The 20,086-nt window shown below is 41.7% G+C and overlaps 1 long non-coding RNA gene across 1 annotated transcript in view; it reads left to right on the forward strand.

The window, feature by feature from the left end:
• The window catches only part of LOC110340524, a 54,687-nt gene extending 34,812 nt beyond the window's left edge, over positions 1 to 19,875 (forward strand). Inside the window, exons 3-4 of the long non-coding RNA XR_005880524.1 lie at positions 17,830 to 17,974; positions 19,621 to 19,875. This is a non-coding gene — a long non-coding RNA (uncharacterized LOC110340524). The remainder of the gene's footprint in view (positions 1 to 17,829; positions 17,975 to 19,620) is intronic.
• Positions 19,876 to 20,086: the final 211 nt, after the last annotated feature.

Genomic DNA, 20,086 nt, shown 5'->3' on the forward strand with positions numbered 1-20,086 from the left:
AGGTGAAACATAGTGAGATCACCATTTGTTGTTGTTTTTAAGATTTCTTGTATATACAGCTTTCTGTCTACATGCATCCCTGCCAGCCAGTAGAGGGAACCAGATCTCATTACAGATGGTTGTGAGCCACCATGTGGTTGCTGGGAATTGAACTCAGGACCTCAGGGAGAGCAGCCAGTGCTCTTAACCTCTGAGCCATCTCTCCAGCCCCGGTACCACCATTCTCAAAGATTTCCTTTTATTACTTTTAATTGTGTGTGTGTGTGTGTGTGTGTGTGTGTGCGCGTGCGCGCGCGCGCGCGCACGCACACACGTTAATGCAGATGCCCATGGAGAGTTCAGAAGATGTCAGATCCCCTGGAGATGGAATTATCGGTCATTGTTGACTGTGGAGAACTGAACTTGTGTCTTTTGCAAGAGCAGTAACTGGTCTTAACTGCTGAACCATCTCTTCAGGTCCTAGTGAGACCATTTTTTAATAAGTATTTTATGGTTTTCTTCCCTTTAATCTGTAGACAGGAATGCAGACTAAGATTAAGAAAAATATTTCCAAGACAGTCAAGGATACACAAAGAAATCCTGTCTTGAAAACCACACACACCCCCAAAAAAAGATTAAGAACAATGTAACTTATTTGAGATTTAGTATTATATAATTAAATTTAGTGACAAGGTTTTAATGATGCAATATATTTAGTGTGAATAAAGATGACCTAGGAGCTGTGGTGACCCATGTCTATAAATCCAGCACTCAGCAGGCTGAATTAGAAGACTCAGAAGTTCAAGGACAGTGTGGGCTGTATAGAGGAACGCTGTCCCAAAAACCAAACCAAAACAGAACGGTGGCCTGATAGCGGGCGGGCACTTGCAATTATCATTTTATTTGTCGCACCTTAGCTTCCCTTGGCAGCAACAGAGCAGAGCTTAGCACTCAGGATGTTTATTACAGAGTGCCCTTGGGATCAAAATTTGTAGAAGCTGGGGAAGGAAGCTGAGGGGTAAATCCAGCTGTGACGCACACCACCAACACCTGCTGTCAACCCTAGTAGAAGTTCTGGCCCTACAAGCGCTCTTCATGTTGTCCTAAATTGGCCTTAGATGACTTAAATTCCCACAGTATTTCCATTCCGTCATTGGACAGGAGCCACTTTGGAAGAGTGTGGCCTTGGGCAAGGCTGCTGACTCTCTCTGAAGTAATCCTGAAGGCAGTTGTATGATAGCTAAGGTTGACTGAGCACAACACAGGGCAGTGCTATTTCCCAACAGTACTCTGAGCAGCTGGGGAAGCAAGTTCTTCAGCCAAGAGGAATCTGGGCGGTGCCTCCTCGCTCTTATTCTTGGGTTTGGTCTCTCCGGTTTAAAAATCATTTATGCACATTTTAGTTTAGCCCCAATACTTATAAAATGTGTACAAGCATGAGGATTTAGATTTTTTCAAAAATTGATATTGGTTTATATTGGTTTTGTATATACATGCATACATGGTGTATGTGCATGGGTGTGCATGAGATGAATGTGTGTGGGCATGCAGGACAGTCCAGGAGCACATCTGGAAGTCACTGGGCAAGTTTATGGGTCGTTTCTCTCCTTCCATCTTTATGTGGTTTCAAAGTATCAAACTCACGTCCTGATGCTTTGTCTGCTGAGCTGTCTGGTTAGCCCCAATCGTAAGAAGTTAGTGAGGTAAAGGTCAAAGGTAGTGAGTACTTATTAAATGCTGTCTGTCATTTTCGTCAGTAGTATTTTGTATTGTTTTGTTTTTTGAGGCAGGCTTTCTTCGTAGCTTTGGAACCTGTCCTGGAACTCGTCCTAGCTTCCAACTCACAAGAGATTCACCACGTCCTGTGTAACTTTTATAATAATTGTTAATGCTATTATTGCTATTATTATTTCTAACTTGTTAGCATCTGTATTGAAAATGAATGATATTATTTTTCCAGGCTTTGATTTTATTAAGCATAGTCAAGATCCAGTCTATGTGGAAAGGAACATCGTGACATTTATATTGCCCATGGATCCTATCATGATGAGTTTAAAAAGCTAGCATTTTAAGGTTGTGTTTCTATAGTGTAGGTATTAGTCCCTTTTCACAACATAAAGGAATTTTATTTTTCCATTTGTTTTTCTAAGGTCTCACTCACGGTTGCCTGGTAATTCCTAAGGAACAATGTTTCCTGGCTTATACAGGGAGAACCTAGGCCTAACAGTTTAATGTATTCCCTCGGCAAATGGAATATCAGCATAAATTTTAACATCAAATGAAAACCTGGATTCTGGTTTAGAAAAAAACAATCACATGAGATGATTTTGCTTGCAAGGTTGACCTTGGTGAAAAGTGCCTGGTAACCAGGAGAAAAAGGTTCTAATAGTAATAGTAGAAGCTGGTACTTAGTGCTATACTTGATATCCCGTTGGTATTGGTTGAGTCGCTGTGGTATTGTGTTGATCTGAAAAGTCCCTAGTACTGCTGAACTTCTTTCACAGACGGATAAAACTGAGATTATATATATATATAGTTTATATAATATATCAAACCTATTACACAGACATACAGTGACACACATGTTGTAGAACATTATTTTAAGATGTGTTACATTTGTTTATACTATGGTACATTTTTGTTTTTGTTTTTTATATTTTTGAAAACAGGGTTCCTCTATAGCTTTGTAGTCTATCCTGGAACTTGCTCTTGTAACCAGGCTGGCCTTGAACTCACAGAGATCTGCCTGTCTCTGCCTTCCAAGTGCTGGGACTAACGGCGTGCAACACCACTGCCTGGCTTTCTTAGTATACTCTTAAAGACAGAAATTATATTTGCTTGGTAGCATTATCTCCTTGTATAAATGTAGTGTCTAGCACTGAATGAAATACAAGGATAGTTATTTAATACCTCGCTCAGCATCCAGTTAGTATGGCAGTGATATTTAGAAGATTTCTTTGTTGTGTGCATACTGTCAAGAGCAAACTCTAGGGTCTGAGATGGGCAGATCATGGCCTGCTCCTCACCCTCAGAATGTAGGTAGTATAGTGACAAGGTCAGGGGCATAAAGACGTTCCAATGGTGCCATCACAGACATCTGGTACCTTAGTGTTCCCCAGAGAAACCAAGGACGCCTCCTTCACTGCACCAGCAGCGGAAACATTCCTATACGTTTGCCTACAGCTTCTCTGAAAGCTTTTAAGACAGATGTTATGTTTTCTTTCCCCTACATTCCAGGAAATTCTTTCAGCCTACAACTTGCATGACCAACGTCAACAAACATTTTCCTCCTCCAGTTTTTCAGGGTGGAATTGGTGGAGCAGGTTCATATGCATGTAAATGTTGGAGGTCTTTATTGAGTTCATTTGCTAGTGCCCCTTTCTCTGGGCTGTCTAATTGCAATTTTCAAACAATTTTATGTTTTGTTCATTTGTTTTCTTTCCTTCTCTTCATCTCTGCCTTTTCTGCAAGATTCTTAGGTTAATGAGATTTGAATATGATCTTTCCCTTACAATAGGGTCATTGCTTTTCTAGTTTCGCTTTTCTGTTTTCTCCTTTTCCCTCTATGTTCCAAAGTTAAAATAGAATAAAACTCCCCTTCATCACTTGTAGCAGGTAATTAGTGTTATATACATATCAACTGAACATCCCTTTTGATATTTAGTCTTTGTACACTACTGTCCCCACCCCCCAAATCTGGTGGCTCTGGGACCTACTTTAACCAATAGAATGCAGATAGAAAGCAGAGGAAGTGACAGTGTTGGTTCCAGACTTAACCTTACGAAGACCTATTAGTGTCCTGGGGAAACCAGCTGCTATGTAACATGTCTACCCCATGACTGCCATGCTATGAACAGTTGTCTTCCACCTGGCCTCTCCACAAGCCCAACCCAGTCACATGAAGAGGCCACATGGAGAAGAACCAACTCCTTGGCCAACCGCCCCAGATGGTCTTCTAGCTGACACTAGCCCCAACTTGCCTGGATGGGTAAGGCCATTTTGGAAAGGAAACCTGAAGTCAGAGCCTCGTCATCCCAGCTGCTGCCATGTGGAGCGGTGTCAAGCAGTTCTTGCCGAGCCCTGCCCAAATTACAGAGCTGTGCGTGACTCATTTTTATAAGCCAGGACATCTTGTTAAATAGCAAGAGGCATAATTGACACATCCTTTCTGGGAACCCCCACCCCCACAGTCTGTAAAGTATATTAGTATATAAAGTATAAAATTATTTCCACAAAATATCAACCATGTTATTAATAGTGGGGTCTGCTTTGTGGAATTCGGCATCTTTCTATGCCCTCACGATAGTCTAGCTGAACCCATTTCTGGGGCCAGTTTGACGGGTTTTGTTGAAATTGCCTCCATTTCTGCTCTGTTCTCTTCCTCGTCCTTACCCCTATGATTTGGTGACTTCTCCCCGAATCCTGAGTTTTGTCTCCCTGTTTGCTCAGATGGCTCACAGCGGGTGATGTGGCTACTTTCTGGTCACGTCTACTTCATCATTTCCTTCAGCACCCTCACAGCTGCTTCCCCACAGCTGTCCTGGCCGATTCGCTGTCCTTTTGGCCTTCAGAAAATCTTACTGGCATCGTTTCTAAGGTTCAGAATCCTGAAGCTTGACTTTCCCACCCCGTTGCAGTTTCTTTCTCAAGCATACTCCTAAATGGGACTTTTCCTCAGATGCAGCATGCCCATTCCTGGTGTGTGTGTGTGTGTGTGTGTGTGTGTGTGTGTGTGTGTGTGTGTGAATAACATGAGCTATTAGGAAGCCAATAAAGTATTACTTTATTGGTGGAGTCTTGGCTCAGAATATTTCTGAGGTAATCACCATCAATTAATTATGCCTCGAGAATTCTCTGGTAGGGTTACAGAACCAGTAATCCTGTTTTCACATCACTTTAGATTCTTGAGAGCACATCTGTTCTCCTTGAGCTTAATCCATTCCAGAAGCTCCCTATTATATATTGTCTGGTCATATCTGGAGGACTTTTAAGTATAGAATATTAAAGGAATTTATTCTCAACATTTTTCAAACCACTTTCAATTTTAGCCACTGCTGGCCATCTGTTTATTCACTTCAGAAAGAGTTCCAAACATAACCTGGAGTCATCATGAGTAATCCTAACAGACTCACTGGAGCATATGCTACAACCACAGCCTTCCCAGGACTTTCAAAGTACTTTAGAGAAAGCTTTATGCCATATTAGGGACCAACTATCCTGTCTTACAGAAGATGTAGTCAAAATGTCTCCAAGCTAAGCATGCTATCTGAGGTAACAGCAAAAATAGAAGAGTTGGCTTATGGGACAGGCAAGCTGTGAGACCACAAAGCACAAATTCTCATGATGCAAGCTCGGCCCTGGTTCCAGGGCCCTCCCACCTCAGCCCTCTGAAACTGGAAAAGTACTAATTGTCACAAGCTCCTGAAACGCATGCCTAAACACTTTTGAGGGCACTAGGGATTACCTATTTATCTACTTTACTGCCACAGGGGACTTGCTGTTGTCTTTGCCAACACCCCTTCTTTGAGGAAGCCCTTCTACACCTAACTCCTATGACTCCAATTTCTAGGCCCCAGTTAACTCTAACAGTAATAGTATATGAACCAGGCTTGGACACACATGGAACTCCATGTTTTACACACAAGATTGGGCCGCGTGTGGGCCATTGGTACCAGCAGGATCCATCAAAGACTAAAGTGAGATAGACATGATCATATAGGATTTCTTTTGCAGAAATTGCTGCATTCAGGCATTGCATGGAATCATGTATGATATTCTTCCCCAGCCACACAAAGCCCATCTTTTTTTCTAAAGCTATTCTTTTAAACTTTTTTATTAGGGGCTGGAGGGATGGCTCACAGGTTAAGAGCACTGACTGCTCTTCCAGAGGTCTTGAGTTCAATTCCCAGCAACCACATGGTGGCTCACAACCATCTAAGATGAAATCTGGTGCCTTCTTCTGGTGTGCAGGCAGAACACTGAATACGTAATAAATAAAATCTTTAAAACTTTTTTCTTTTTTGGTTTTTCGAGACAGGGTTTGTCTGTGGCTTTGGAGGCTGTCCTGGAACTAGCTCTTGTAGACCAGGCTGGTCTTGAACTTAAGAGATCTGCCTGCCTCTGCCTCCCAAGTGCTGGGATTAAAGATGTGTACCACCACCGCCAGGCTTTTTAAAACATTTTTATTAAATTCAGTCATTTTATTTTATGAGTGTTGCCTATATACATTATGCAATAAGGAGATATGATGACATTGGATCACCTGGATCTGATATTACAGATGGTTGTGAGCTGCCATGCATGTGTTGGGACTCAAACTCAGGTCCTCTGCAAGAACAGGAAATGCTCTTAACCACAGAGCCATCTTGCTAGACCCTCCCCCCTTCCAAAAAATACTTTGTTGTGCATGTGAGTGCAGTGCCATAGGAGACCAAAAGAGAGATGGAGTTTCTGAATCTCCTGATGTGGGTGCTAGGAACAGAACTTAAGTCTTTTGCAATAGCAATGTATGCTCTTCACCACTGAGACATCTCTCCTGAGCCCATTTTTTTCCCGAGACAAGGTTTCTCTGTGTCTTTGGAGGCTGTCCTAGAACTAGCTCTTGTAGACTAGGCTGGCCTTGAACTCACAGAGATCCACCTGCCTCTGCCCCCTGAGTGCTGAGATTAAAGGCGGGTGCCATCACCGCCCAGCTGCTTGAGCCCATTTTATTTTAAGAGAAAACTAATACACAGGAACAGAATGGAGAAAATTAAAAGTTCTGTTCTTGATCTGGCCCCTGAACTAGAAATTCTCAGAGAGGAAAGGGACTGTCTCCTTTGCTTAAGTTCACATAATTGTATTTGTATAATTGATGATCAAAGTGATAATTGAATAATAATCTATTTTTCCCTTTTTTTTGAGAAAGGGTCTCATGTACCCCAACATCCCATCTTGGCTTTAGGCTTGCCAAGGATGACCTTTGACTTCTGGTTTTCCTGCCTCAACCTCCCAAATTCTGGGATTGTCAGGTACTTAGGGACTCCACACAAACATTCAATCAATTGAGAAACATCCCTAGCCCTACAACAGTGATTCTCAACCTGTGGGTCATGACCCCTTTGGGGTCTAATGATCCTTTCATAGGTGTCACATATGAGGTATTTGCATTATAATTCATAACAGGTAATTTTTGTGGTTGGGGTCACCACAACATGAGAAACTATATTAATGGGTCACAGCATTAGGAAGATTGAGAACCATTGCCCTACAACTCATTCTCTTTTTCCATTTTAGTGTGCCGGTGTACTGTGCATACATGCTTACATGTGTGTGGGCATACATGTGTGATGCCCGAGTATGTGTGCATTTGGAGGCCCGGTCTTATTCATTGAGTCAGGGTCTCTCACTCAAACCCAGAGCTCACTGATTAATTAACTTCATTTTCCAGCTTGCTCTAGGGAAACCCTGTCTCCGTTTCTGAAACTGGAATTATAGGCAGGCTACAGTATCATCTAGCCTTCACATAGGCTGTAGGGATCTGAACTCTGATCCTCACTGTTTTGAGGCAACCACTTTAACTCACTGAGCTTTTCACTAGCCCCAACAACCTACTCTTTAAGGAACTTATACACAACCTTAAAAATAGCTTTTATTTTAGTTAGTTTGAAATTTTAAATTACATTTGTGTGTGTGTGTATACACATGTATACATATGTATGTATGTCTGTATGTGTGTGGGGGCATGTGCCCTGTTGCAGGGAGGATGGAGGGCAACTTATGGGACTCAGTTCTCTCCTACCATGTAGGTCAAGAGATTGCACTAATGTCATCAGGCTTGCTAGTAAGTGCCCTTACCTGCTGAGCCATGTGGCTAACCCTTAACATAGCTTTCTGCTTGGAAATGTGCTGGCTGTTGAAACTTTAGGACAGAATTTTCAGAACCTATGGGAACAGTTTCCATAATCCAGCCAGGTAGGACCTTGTCTGATAAGATTCTCCATCTAAATCTTCTATAAAAACAAACAAGAACTCTCCCTTCCTGGGAGGTTTTAGTTCAGCACATATCATTGTAGTGTCCATCTCTAAAGTATTGGGAAGCTGGGTCACAGGGAAATAACTAGAATTAATGGATTGTGGCCAATGTGCCTCCTCAGGAATGCCTACTGGGAGAGGCAACTTTGACTTCAAGGCTCTCTGAGGATAATGTGATGGACGAATCCACTGAGCAGAAGCTATTTTCTTAGGGTGTGTCTGAGGGGTGGGACTTGAGGCGATGGACAGGCTGATGAAGACGGGTGACTTGGCAGATGATCCGTGATTTTGTGTGTAGTGTGTCTCTGATTCTGTTTAAGGTTCAGTGTTTCAGTCATCAGTAGGAGAACAGTCATTACCCTCTGGGACTTTCTAGCCTTCAGAATGCCCCCTTATCCCTCCCTCTTTCCCTTTCACCTTCACGATTCAATTTTGTCTTTTCATCTGGGTTGGTGATTTTCAGTTTAAAGTGGGTCTGTATTAAACCACTTAAAGCTCCCGTTTGAAAGCGCGGCAAATGTACACAGTCATATACTAGATGGCGTGGGATGCTACTGGAAAACAGCAGGAAATGCCAATGGAGTTGTGCATTCCGCGTTGACTCTGCTTTATTCTCACAAACATCAACAAGTAGGTGCTGAGGCTAACAGCCCAGAGGTAGAGTGCTTGTTTTGTATGTGGAAGGTTCTGGCTTTGAGTCCCTAGCACTGGAAAACACCAACAACCCCTAAAAAAACCAACAACAGTTACCCCCCTCCCAAAACCAAACCAACACATTAGCAATCCTAGTTAAAATGATTCTTTAAATCAATTCGTAATATAATGGAATAAAATTAAACACCTGTGCACAAGTATACCAACTATTGAGAATGAGTTTCTTGATTTTTTTTCTGCCTTAAGGAGTCAGGGTTAGGAAGTAGACTTATTTTCCCAGACATGTGGAAGTCAGAAGAAGGCATCGGATCCCCTGGAACTAAAGTTGCACATGGTTGTGAGCTATTGAGTGGGTGCTGGGAGTTGAAGCTGGATCCTCTGCAAGAGCTATGAATGTTTTTAAACTGTTGAGCCATCTCTGTCACACTGTGTGGCTTCCATGACCTGAACTTGCTATGTGGACCAGGCTGGCCCTGAACTCACAGAAATCTGCTTCCCTCTGCCTTTCGAGTGCTGGTATTAAATGTGTGTACCACCACGGCTGGCCCATACCTTTCTCTCTCTCTTACAGCATATACCATAATTATTATTTAAGGGTCCATATACTCCTATAGAATAAAGACCTTACATTGAGCTAATTGGTTGTATTTTTCAGTTGTATATTCTCAGTGCTGAATACTGTCTCTGGCACAGTAGGTATTAATACCAGTAAATCTTGATGCAATTCATGAAACACAGAATTCAAGCTGACTTTAAAGAGGAGAATGTGTGTTAGCTCGCACAGGAACTGCAGTGCTAGGATGGCCTCTGATGTTGGTGGAGTCACTGGGGTCAGTGTCATCATGGCACTGGTACACATCTCAGAGTAGTTAGGTCATGTAGTACCGTGGCAAGATACAAGAAGAGAGTTTCATTTAGAAACCACCCCTCCCTGTGTCAATAAAGTTTTCTTTTGCATGATGGGATTACACTAGGAAAACCAAAGTCAATCAGTCCTGGAAAACATTGAAGATGTTTGTCCTACAGTAGCAAATAACAAGCCACGACTGAATTTATGATACATTGCAGTGGTTTTACTGTTGGCTCAGTTTTCTGTTCATGGAAACATAATGGTTTGACTACAGAGAATGAAGATTTTGTATTTTCCTACCATCATCCTTCAACAGGTAATACTAAATTAATATAATCTGGACTGTATCGTGTTTGATTAAAAAACCTGCTGTTGGGGGAGGGAAGCAGTTTGCTGTGAACATGATAATCGGATTCAATCCTTGGCACATGCGTACAGGTGGAAGGAGAGAAGCAGCTCCTCAGAGTCGTCCTCTGACCTCACACACACGCACTGTGGCGCACATGCACTCACACTTCTACTCACAAAGGAAAAATTGAATGATTAAAAAATGTCAGCCAACCCCGAAAGCAAGGGAAGGTGCTCTCCGTCTTTCAGAATCTGATAGTAAACCAAGATTGAATTCTTTATGTAAAAACAAGCCAGCACATCCATTTCACTAGAATGTAAATTTGCCTTCTTCTTTAGCAAATGATAAACTTATGAATAGCAGAGGATTGCTTTTAAACAAATTTATAACGATTTATAACCTGTTTTACACACAAACGTTTGATGGGTATGCTGACTTTATATTGTTACATACTTGCAACTGTGTGGAAGTCTGAGGTCACAGGAGGTTACAGTGAGAAGGTCTAAGAAGCCTTGCTCTGAATAGGGTCTCAGCTTTGATGTTGCTGGCTCCTTTGTGCTGTGGCTGCTTATGCAGTGTGGGATGCTTAGCAGCACCATTGCCTGCTGGGTAGCACGCCTCCTCCCGACTCAGTTGTCACAGCTGAGTGTCCCCTAAGAGACAAAAGTTGCTTTAAATAATTAGGGGTTACCCCAGGAGCAGAGGATGGGACTCTTTGGAGAAGATGTACGTGTGATGTGTGTATGTATATATGATGTATGTATGCATGCATGATGCATGTATGTGTGATGTGTGGATGCATGTATGATATATGTATATATGGTGAGTATTATGATATATGTGTGTATTTATTTATGATGCATGCATGTATGTATGCACTATGTATAATGTATGTATGATGTGTGTACACATGTGCACACATGTATATGTTTGATGTGTATGTGTGTGTATGATACATGCATGTATGTATGTGTATATGTATACTTGGTCCAGTCAGGGTTTTGTCTGGAAGGTAATGGACCTGGTTAGGTAAGTAGCAACCACCCCTGCAACTGAGCTCTGCCAGTAGAAATGAAAGGAGATGGCTGGTGCCTTTGAGATATGTCAGCTCTCCTGTGCATCCATGCAAGCTACAACATAGTGGGGGACAGTTTTGTCTGTTTAGAAGAGAACTTCATTTTGAAAACCCCTACCCCAGGGATCAATAAACATTTCTTAAAGACAGAATCTCATGATGTATTCCTGGCTGGCTTGAAATTTGCTTTGGAAACCAAGGTAGCCTAAAACTCACAGAGATCTACCTGTTTATGCTTCCCTATTGCTGGGATGATGTGCACCACCATGCCCAACAGAAAGCTTTTCCTTAGGGGACCATATAGGAAATGCTTTGTTTCACAGGCTATAGGATCTCTGTCACAATTGTGCAAGTCTGCCCTTGTTCTTCAAAAACAACCTCCCAGGGTTCCTATACACACACAGCATGCACTTAAACATACATATGCATACAGGTAAAAATAAAATAAATCATGCTAATGTGTATCGGGAAAGGTCAAAAGGCCTCAACCCTGACAAAGATCTACAGGCAACTAAGAATGCAGAGAAGGGGAGAAATCATCTTCCTCAGGGAAGAGCACACCAGTGGGCCATCTCATACCAAATGGTCAGGTCTGAAAACATATGCATACAAGTAACATTATACAGACTAAGCAGGTCGTTAGGAATGTACACACCATGTACACATACACACACACTCACACCACCAACAACAACTAAGAAAAAGAGGCCATGAATTTGAATGAGAAGAAGAGGTGGGAGTATATCAGAGAAGTTTGAGGGAAGAAAGAAAGGGGGGATGATGTAATTATAATCTCAAAATATTTATAAAAGATAGAACACTGAAAAAATCACATTTTTAAAAAATTTTGAGACAGGATTTTTTGTGTGTGTATGTGTAGTTTTGACTGTCCTGGAACTCGCTCTGTAGACCAGGCTGGCCTTGAACTCACAGACATCTGCCTGCCTCTGCCTCCAGCACTTCTCCAGAATGCCAGGATGAAAGGTCTGCACCACCACCACCTGGCTCTTTGTTTAATATGGATGTTTTGTCTGTATGTGCACCTACACACCAGAGGAGCACATTGGGTCCATGGGATTACAGTTATAGTCAGCTGTGAGCCACTGTGTGGGTGCTGGGAATTGAACTCAGGACCTCTGGAAGAACAACCATCGCTCTTATATTGAGTTATCTCTCCAGCCCTAAAAATCACACTTTTCATTGGGCTGTGCAGGAATTTTTACTACCTTGGCATTGTGTCTATTAGATAAGTATGTACTGGGATTTCACAGAAACTATAGTGGTATACTTAGACTTTTGATAGTCATTAGGAATGCAGAACATAATAGTGTATTTAGTGTACAGAATAGTTATTTTTGTCTCTACTTAGAGTTGACTTATTTGAAGCACTGTAAATCAAAGTCAAAGTAATCTTTAGCAAAATGTAGATCAGTTTTTCAGAATTCTGTTTATAAAGTACTGAGTGTAGAAATACTTTACACATTAAAATTGTTTTCTTACATTTATTAAAAAATAAATGTCTTTATATTAAACAGTATCATTATATGTAGGCAGTGGCAAATGCCTCTCTCAGCACTTGGGAGGCAGAGGTAGGTGGATCCCTGTGAGTTTGAGGCCAGTTTGGTTTACAGAGGGAATTCCAGGACAGTCAAGACTACACAGAGAAATTCTGTCTTAAAAAAAAAGAATTTCAAAACACTCTGTTTTCTCTTTTTAATGAAGGCACTTGTGTACACTGTTTAATGTCCTTATCTCTCTCTCTCTCTCTCCATATATTTATATGTATATATATGTATGTATATATACATATACACACATATGACAAATGAATATGGTTATTTATTTGACTGTGTATTCATTTGCCCAATTCCATCTTTTGTTCCATAATTCTAAAGTTGAAGAGTGATGCATGTGCTACCCACTTGGAAATTTGCTGTAGGAGTTGCTGTTGCCTTTGAAAAAGTCCTTTTGGTGTAGTGACTGTCATGTTCCTTATTTGCGTGTTATTTTCTAAAGATATTCAAGGCAGCACCTCCTGGGACAGCTGTGACAGCAATGCCCACCATGACAACACAGGAACAGTGCCAACGTTGGGCAAAACAAAATTTACTTGGCAGGAGAAAGAGAATAGAGGCTTTTCACAGTCCTTTGGAGATGCTAATGAGGCCCCAGCCTTAAATGTTTGCTTTTTATCTGGGAATCCCTCTCCACTGAGAATACTCCTGGCCACCTGTGAAGGAAGAGGCTCCTCGTGAGCTGTTTGTGCCCTTGCAGGCTTATGAAAAAGGCAAGTCCGAAATCCGGTGCTTTCTCTTCACCTGGGAGAAAGTACATTTGGGGTCGTTTGGAGGCCAAAGTCAACTTCCCTGGGTTCATAAATTACGGTGGGAGACAGGACAGTCTCACAAGGTAGGGAGCAGAGCCAGCATCCAATGCTGTGTTAACGTGACATACATTTGCAGTCTGTCCTAGGTGGCTCGGACCTTTAATCTTGTTCTTAAGAATAGCCGCATTAAGCGTCCATGCCCTTTTGCTCCTGTGTTGCATAGTTGAATGGAGGAAATGTAATTATTACTTGATGGCTCAATTTAACACCACACCAGCCTTCACACTCACTCCTACCTTCCGATAACTGAAACTAATCTTTTAAGGAGCCCTCGGAAGAATCCTGCTTTGTGGGTGTATTACAACTAGTCACGCTGTTACATCCGTCAACAGTGGGGATCTTTTTCACGAATAAAGAAAGCACAGGAAGGTCTAGAGCCCTGAGCCCTGAGCAAGCTCTTCACCCTCCACCCGATGCCGCTTTCCCACTGGAGTAATCGAATGGAACTTTTATTCTGTGGTTTATCTCTGTTCAGGCTCCTAGATCTCCCATAGTCAGCACTTTGCAGTCTAAAACTTTGTTGTTATTTTTTAATTGCTGCTTCTAAAACCTTTAAAAATTTCTTTTTGCTTCTAAAATCTTAATTGAGTAATTTTGTATAAAAAACTGCTCCTTTTTTGATCATTTTTAGAATTAGAAATATTCCTCAAGACCTATATATGGTGGTTTAGTATAAGATATATGGGGCTGGAGAGATGACTCAGTGGTTAAAAGCACTGACTACTTTTCCAGAGGATCCGGGTTTGAGACCCAGCACCCGCATGGCAGCTCATCATTGTCTGTAACTCCAGTCCCAGGAGATCCAACGCCCTCTTTCAGCCTCTGTGGGCACCAGGCACACAGAGCTACACAGACAGGTTTTACAGACAAAACACCCACACACATAAAACAAACAAAACATATAAAAACATAATACAAGATTATAAACATGAATTATGTCAATTCTGAGTAAATGTCATCAATTGGTTATAAACAATTGTCATAAATTTGACCTTAGATAAAATAAAGTTAGTTTAGTGATAAATTCTCATATAATTTTCACCAGTCAGTGTAAAAGCACATTCTACAAATCCTATAAATCATGATGTCTATGTTAAGGGAAGATTTAGAATTTTGTTGGTTATCGTGCTGGATAATTTTATGTCAACCTGACACATCTAGAGTCATTTGAGGAAGAACCCTAATTGAGAAAATTCCCCCATTAAGATCAGGCAGTAGGCAAGCCTGTAGAGCATTTTCTCAATTAGTGATTGATGGGGGAGGGCCCAGCTCATTGTGGGTGGTGCCAGCCCTGGGCTGCTCAGCTTCAGAGCAGGCTGAGCAAGCCATGGGGAGCAAGCCAGGAAGCAGCTCCCCTCTGTGGCCTCTGCATCAGCTTCCCTCCAGGCTCCTGACCTGTTTGAGTCCTGCCCCCACTATCTTTGATGTTGAACAATGAAGTAGAATCATAAAATAAATCCTTTCTTCTCCAAGTTGCTTTTGGTCATGAAATTTCATCAAGGCAATAGTAACTCTATCTAAGACAGTTATATTATAAAATCCACATGGCGATCATGAAGGGGTTGCCAGGAATCTCAGAGTAATAACAACTGAGAAGTTTAAGGATGGAGGTGTGGCTCTCTTCTTCTGTACAATAAGCCCCGAAGCTAAAAAAAAAATTGATATTTCCAACTAAATAAATATTAGAAGGTCTTGTATAATGCTTATTATTTTAATATTGAGTATCAGAAGATGATTTTATTATTTTAATTGTTCTAAAATAATAAGGAAAATAAATGACTCTTTGGGTAAAGGTGCTTGCTGCCAAGCCTGACAACCCGAGTTTGATCTCCTAGACTCACAAGGTGGAAAGAGATAATCATCTCCTGCAAATTGACCTCTGACCCCCACACATGTGCTGACACACACACACACACACACACACACACACACACACACGGGGTGTTGCTACTCTTTAGTACTTATAACTTAAAAAGAAAAGGCAACAACAATATGTAAAGAAACATGGCAAGAAATTGACTTGTTGAAGTTAGTAGTAGGTATATATCCTTGCCGTATTACTTCTTATACTCTTCCTATATGCTTAAAACGTTTTATAATTTTAAAAGCATTAAAAGACCTTTACAGCCAGCGATGGTGGCACTCGCCTTTAATCCCAGCACTCGGTAGGCAGAGACAGGTGGATCTCTGTGAGTTGGAGACCAGCCTGATCTACAAGAGTTAGTTCTAGGACAGCCTCCAAAGCCACAGAGAAATCCTGCCCCGAAACGCTCCCCCCCCCAAAATAAGAACATTACAGGTTAGTTATGACAAAATCACAGTTACTGGCACAGCACCACCAAGCTTGCGTTTGTTTTGCTTGCCAATGGAAATGAGAGTTAACTCCAAGCGGATGCATTCCTATATGCCTAAAAGCTTTCTGTGGCTTTGGCCTCCCAAAAGGCACAAGAATCATTCTTTTTAAAATTTACTTATTATGTATACAATATTCTGTCTGTCTACGTGCCTGCAGGTCAGAAGAGAGATCCAGGCTCATTACAGATGGTTGCCAGCCACCATGAAGTTGCTGGAGATTGAACCCAGGCCCTAGTGAAGAGTAGCTAGTGCTCATAACCACTGTACCATCTCTCCAGCTTCTTAAAGCTATCTTTTATTGGTCATTTCAAGTCGGCCGAGTGATAGGAAGGGCTTTTTGTGTTAGAATATTATTTTAAGGTGTGTGACTTCTGTTTATGCTGCATTTGTTTAACTCTGTGAAGCTGTGTTACTGTGCCTGTCTAAAACACCTGATGGTCCTAATAAAGAGCTGAACGGCCAATAGGGAGGCAGGAGCAAGGGTAGGTGGAGCTGGCAGGCAGAGAGGGCAAATAGAAGGAGAAAATGAGGGAGAGGAGAGCAAGAGACCAAGGTAAGAAAAAGAAAAGCCCAGAGGGAAAGGGTAGACGGTTTAATTTAAAGATTAAAAAACTGGCTAGCAACAAGCCAAGCTAAAGTCGGCCATTCATAAGCAATAATAAGACTCAGAGTGTGATTTACTTGGGATCTGACTAGCAGGGCTCCCCAAAAGCAAAAAGAGTAAACCAGCATAGCTGGACAGGTTTTCTGTTTCACTTAACAGTGCATGCCTGTACAGGTGGTGGTGAGTGTGACCATCTTCTGTTGTTTACAAGCTTGCAACCTACATAAAATATGAGGTTGTTTGGTGGGATATGGAGCTTTGTAGAGATGGCACACTGCACCCATAGTCTGCAAATAATGTCTAATTCTTTTAAAGCTTTTTTTCTTTTGGCATTTTGAGATAAGTCCCCAAGCTGACCTGAACGCAGTATGTAGCCAAGACGGGCTCTAAACTCTCAGTCCCTTCCTTCAGCCTCTCAAGTACTGGAATTACAATCGTTTGTCACAATACTTAGCTCTTTTCTTAATGTGAAAGGTTTATATTTTAAAAACAAGTGGTGTGTGAGTTCTTTCTCACTTTTCCTTGATAAATCTATGTTCTTTCTGCAAAAAAAAATTGTTCATATTGACCACTGTAGCTCTTGGTAGGTTTGTTTAACTCTAAATTAAATTTAAATATACCATCGTTTATTTATTCCTCTGTTGGTGATATTTGGATTCTTATCAGCTATGTTTATTAGTATGAGGACTTTTCTATGAACTAAAACAAGGAATGGGATATAGCTTTAGAATTTGTTAGACATTTCCAAATTGTTCTGTTATACCAAATACATTATACTGTAATTCCTATTTTCTCTCCCTTCAATACCACTAGGTAATATCAGACTTGTAAATTTTTGTCAATGTGATTGAATCTCATTATTGCCTGAGTTTATATTCTCCAAATATGTCTTTATTGGTCATTTTCTAAATTACTTAATCTTTTTTACTCTTTCTTTTTGTTTTTGTTTCTTAAGACAGGCTTTCACTGTGTAGCCCTGGTTGTCCTTGAACTCACTCTGTAGACCAGGGTGACCTTGAACTCACAGAGATCTGCTTGCTTCCCGAGTGTTGGGATCAAAGGCGTGCACCAGCACTGCCTGGTTTTTTAAGCTCTTTGTGAATCTTTCTGGAATTGATTTTTGTGTGTTTATATAATATGAGTGTTTTTGTTTTTGTAGAGCTGTAACAGCTTACTTTATCACTGTCTATTGAATATTATAGTGTATGGTTTTCTTTTTGTTCATTTTGTTTGAGACAAGGTCTGACTATAGAGCTTGCTCTGTAACACAGGTTGACTTTGAACTACAGCCTTCTTCCCATTCTGGCTTTATGAATGCTGGGATTACAGGTGTGTACCACCACACCTAGTCCCATTTTACCCTTTATTCACTTGCAATATGGGATTCAGCTTTCTATAAAGGTCCCTAACCTACCCTGTAAATGAAGCAACAGGGAGTACTTTGAAAGGATTTACCCAAAGAAAAGACTTTTTAAGAACCCTTTAAGAAGTAAATAATGGAGCAAGTCAACCAAATTGATGAAGTGGAAGTTGGCGACATTGATTTTGCTGTGCTTTCTTACAGATGCGTGCAGTGCAGCTCTTCCTAGACGGGTTGACACATCGCTCTTTGTTCTTTTTATCACTTTGAACCTGCAAAATCAAGTGACAGAATTCCCTGCGAGGGAACCCAGATCTTTGGAGAAGTTTATAGAGCAGCTTTTATGAAGGTAGGTTAACCTCCAGATACGGCTTTCCCAGTGGGGCACGGAAAGGGTAAGATGGTATTTCTTTTATGAAAAGCCTGATGTTTTAGGAAAAAGCGGGAACTGATCTACATGGGCCTGGAGGGGGAGCTGAAGGCAATGGGAGCAACCACATTCAGGAGACAGGGATGTGACTAGACCACGAACCACGTGAAATCCAAGCAGTGAGTGCATCCCATGCTTCCAGCTGTGTTCAGAGAGAGTTGTCTGACTTCTGACCATGTGTACTCTGCTAAGAAAAAACACCCCAAATACAGAAAACACCTTGCTCCATGCTTCAGTCTCCCCAGAAACTGCCTGTCGATCCAGGGGTGAGGCCCGGCAAGCTTTATGCCAACACACTGTGTCACCATTTGATTCCCCGCATCACATACCCAAAGAAGTGACTTGGAAGTCCTGGAATGGTAGCTTCAAACTCTTAACGCTGCACAGCGCACCAGAACATAGTTGTGCACCATACATCTGTTTCACAGCGCACCAGAACATAGTTGTTACCATACATCTGTTTCACAGGGCAGCAGAACATAGTTGTTACCATACATCTGTTTCACAGGGCAGCAGAACATAGTTGTTACCATACATCTGTTTCACAGGGCAGCAGAACATAGTTGTTACCATACATCTGTTTCACAGTATAGTAGAATATAGTTGTTACCATACATCTGTTTCACAGTATAGTAGAATATAGTTGTTACCATACATCTGTTTCACAGTATAGTAGAATATAGTTGTGCACCATACATCTGTTTCACAAGGCAGCCGAACTTAGTTGTGCACTACTCTCACATTCATTTGCCATTATTTAAGTGTATGCTTTCACTTCCTACATTGTTCTTTTTTGAAAACACCCACAGCAGCCTTGCATGGCGTTGATCCTCTGTCTGACAGTCTATAGTGTTTTAGTGTTAAAGATTTCAAGGTAATTCTTTTCCATGAATGGACCAAGGCTATCCTGTTTTAGATTGCTTTTTCTTTCTCTTCCTCATTTACTTGTTTGTTTGCTCATCCACACATTCACCCCTTAATCCTATCATTCATGTTTATTTTGTCAGAGTCTCCTATAGTGAGGCTGGGGTCGAACTCCTAATTCTCCAGTCTGTGGGGATGTGGGGGCCTCCAGCCTCCCCCCCCCCCCCCGCCAGCTCCAGGACTAGGATTTGGGCTTTATGCTTGTTTTTTTCTTGTGCAGTTCTGTTGTTTCTCTGTACTCCAGGAAGGAGATATAGCCATTATCTTTATTATCTTTATTTTACACCTCTTGGGTGTTTGATTCCTAGCCCCCCCCCATCCCCAAACCCCAAACATCCCTTACAGCTTAAGGCTGGTAAACCTAGCATCACCTCCAGAGGGCGCTTGAGTGTCTGTGAAAACCCCAAGTGGCCCCACTGGCTGGGGTTCCATGTACCTTCCAAGGACTTAATTTTTAAAAGTTACACAGGCAGGCAAGTCGGAGGATTCCTCATCGGTGTCCAATGCTCTGTCTCCCTGAGTGTCAACTCTAGGGGCAGGGTCCCCATCTCGTCGTTGGTTCAGGAAATGGCTCTTGAATTTTCTTCACACAGTGGGATGCCACTGCCCCTCTGTCCCTCACTGCCCCTCTGTCCCTCCAGGGTGATGGTGGCGGTGGAGCAGATGACTTTCCTGAAGAAACATCATCTCAGGATCTTGTGGTCCTGTGCCTATTACTTCTGTTGCTCGTGGGCAGTCTGGGCTCAGGTACTATGGCCGGGATGGATCCCAGAACAATCCATAAGTAGATGTGGAAAGCCTTGGGAGACACCATGACTTCAATTCCTAGGCAAAAATAAGTGAAAAGTCCTTTTAAGTCAAACCAATAAAGGCTGTTTTGACCTCTGTGTCCTCAACTTTGTGAACTAAGAAACATTCACACAGAATAGCTGTCATTAATAAGGGTGACCCAAAGGTTAATATAGCCCACGGAATGTTTTTCATTGTTCTGTATTATTTGTTTCCCTTCTGTGACATTCTATGGCGAAGGGAACCACATCACTCCAGTTTTGTGGTCCAGTGGCACATTACTAATGGCATTCTTTGAAATACAGTCTCACATTGGTT

The sequence above is a fragment of the Mesocricetus auratus genome, unplaced genomic scaffold (assembly GCF_017639785.1).
Source record: "Mesocricetus auratus isolate SY011 unplaced genomic scaffold, BCM_Maur_2.0 Super-Scaffold_100011, whole genome shotgun sequence".
In the NCBI taxonomy this organism is placed as follows: domain Eukaryota; kingdom Metazoa; phylum Chordata; class Mammalia; order Rodentia; family Cricetidae; genus Mesocricetus; species Mesocricetus auratus.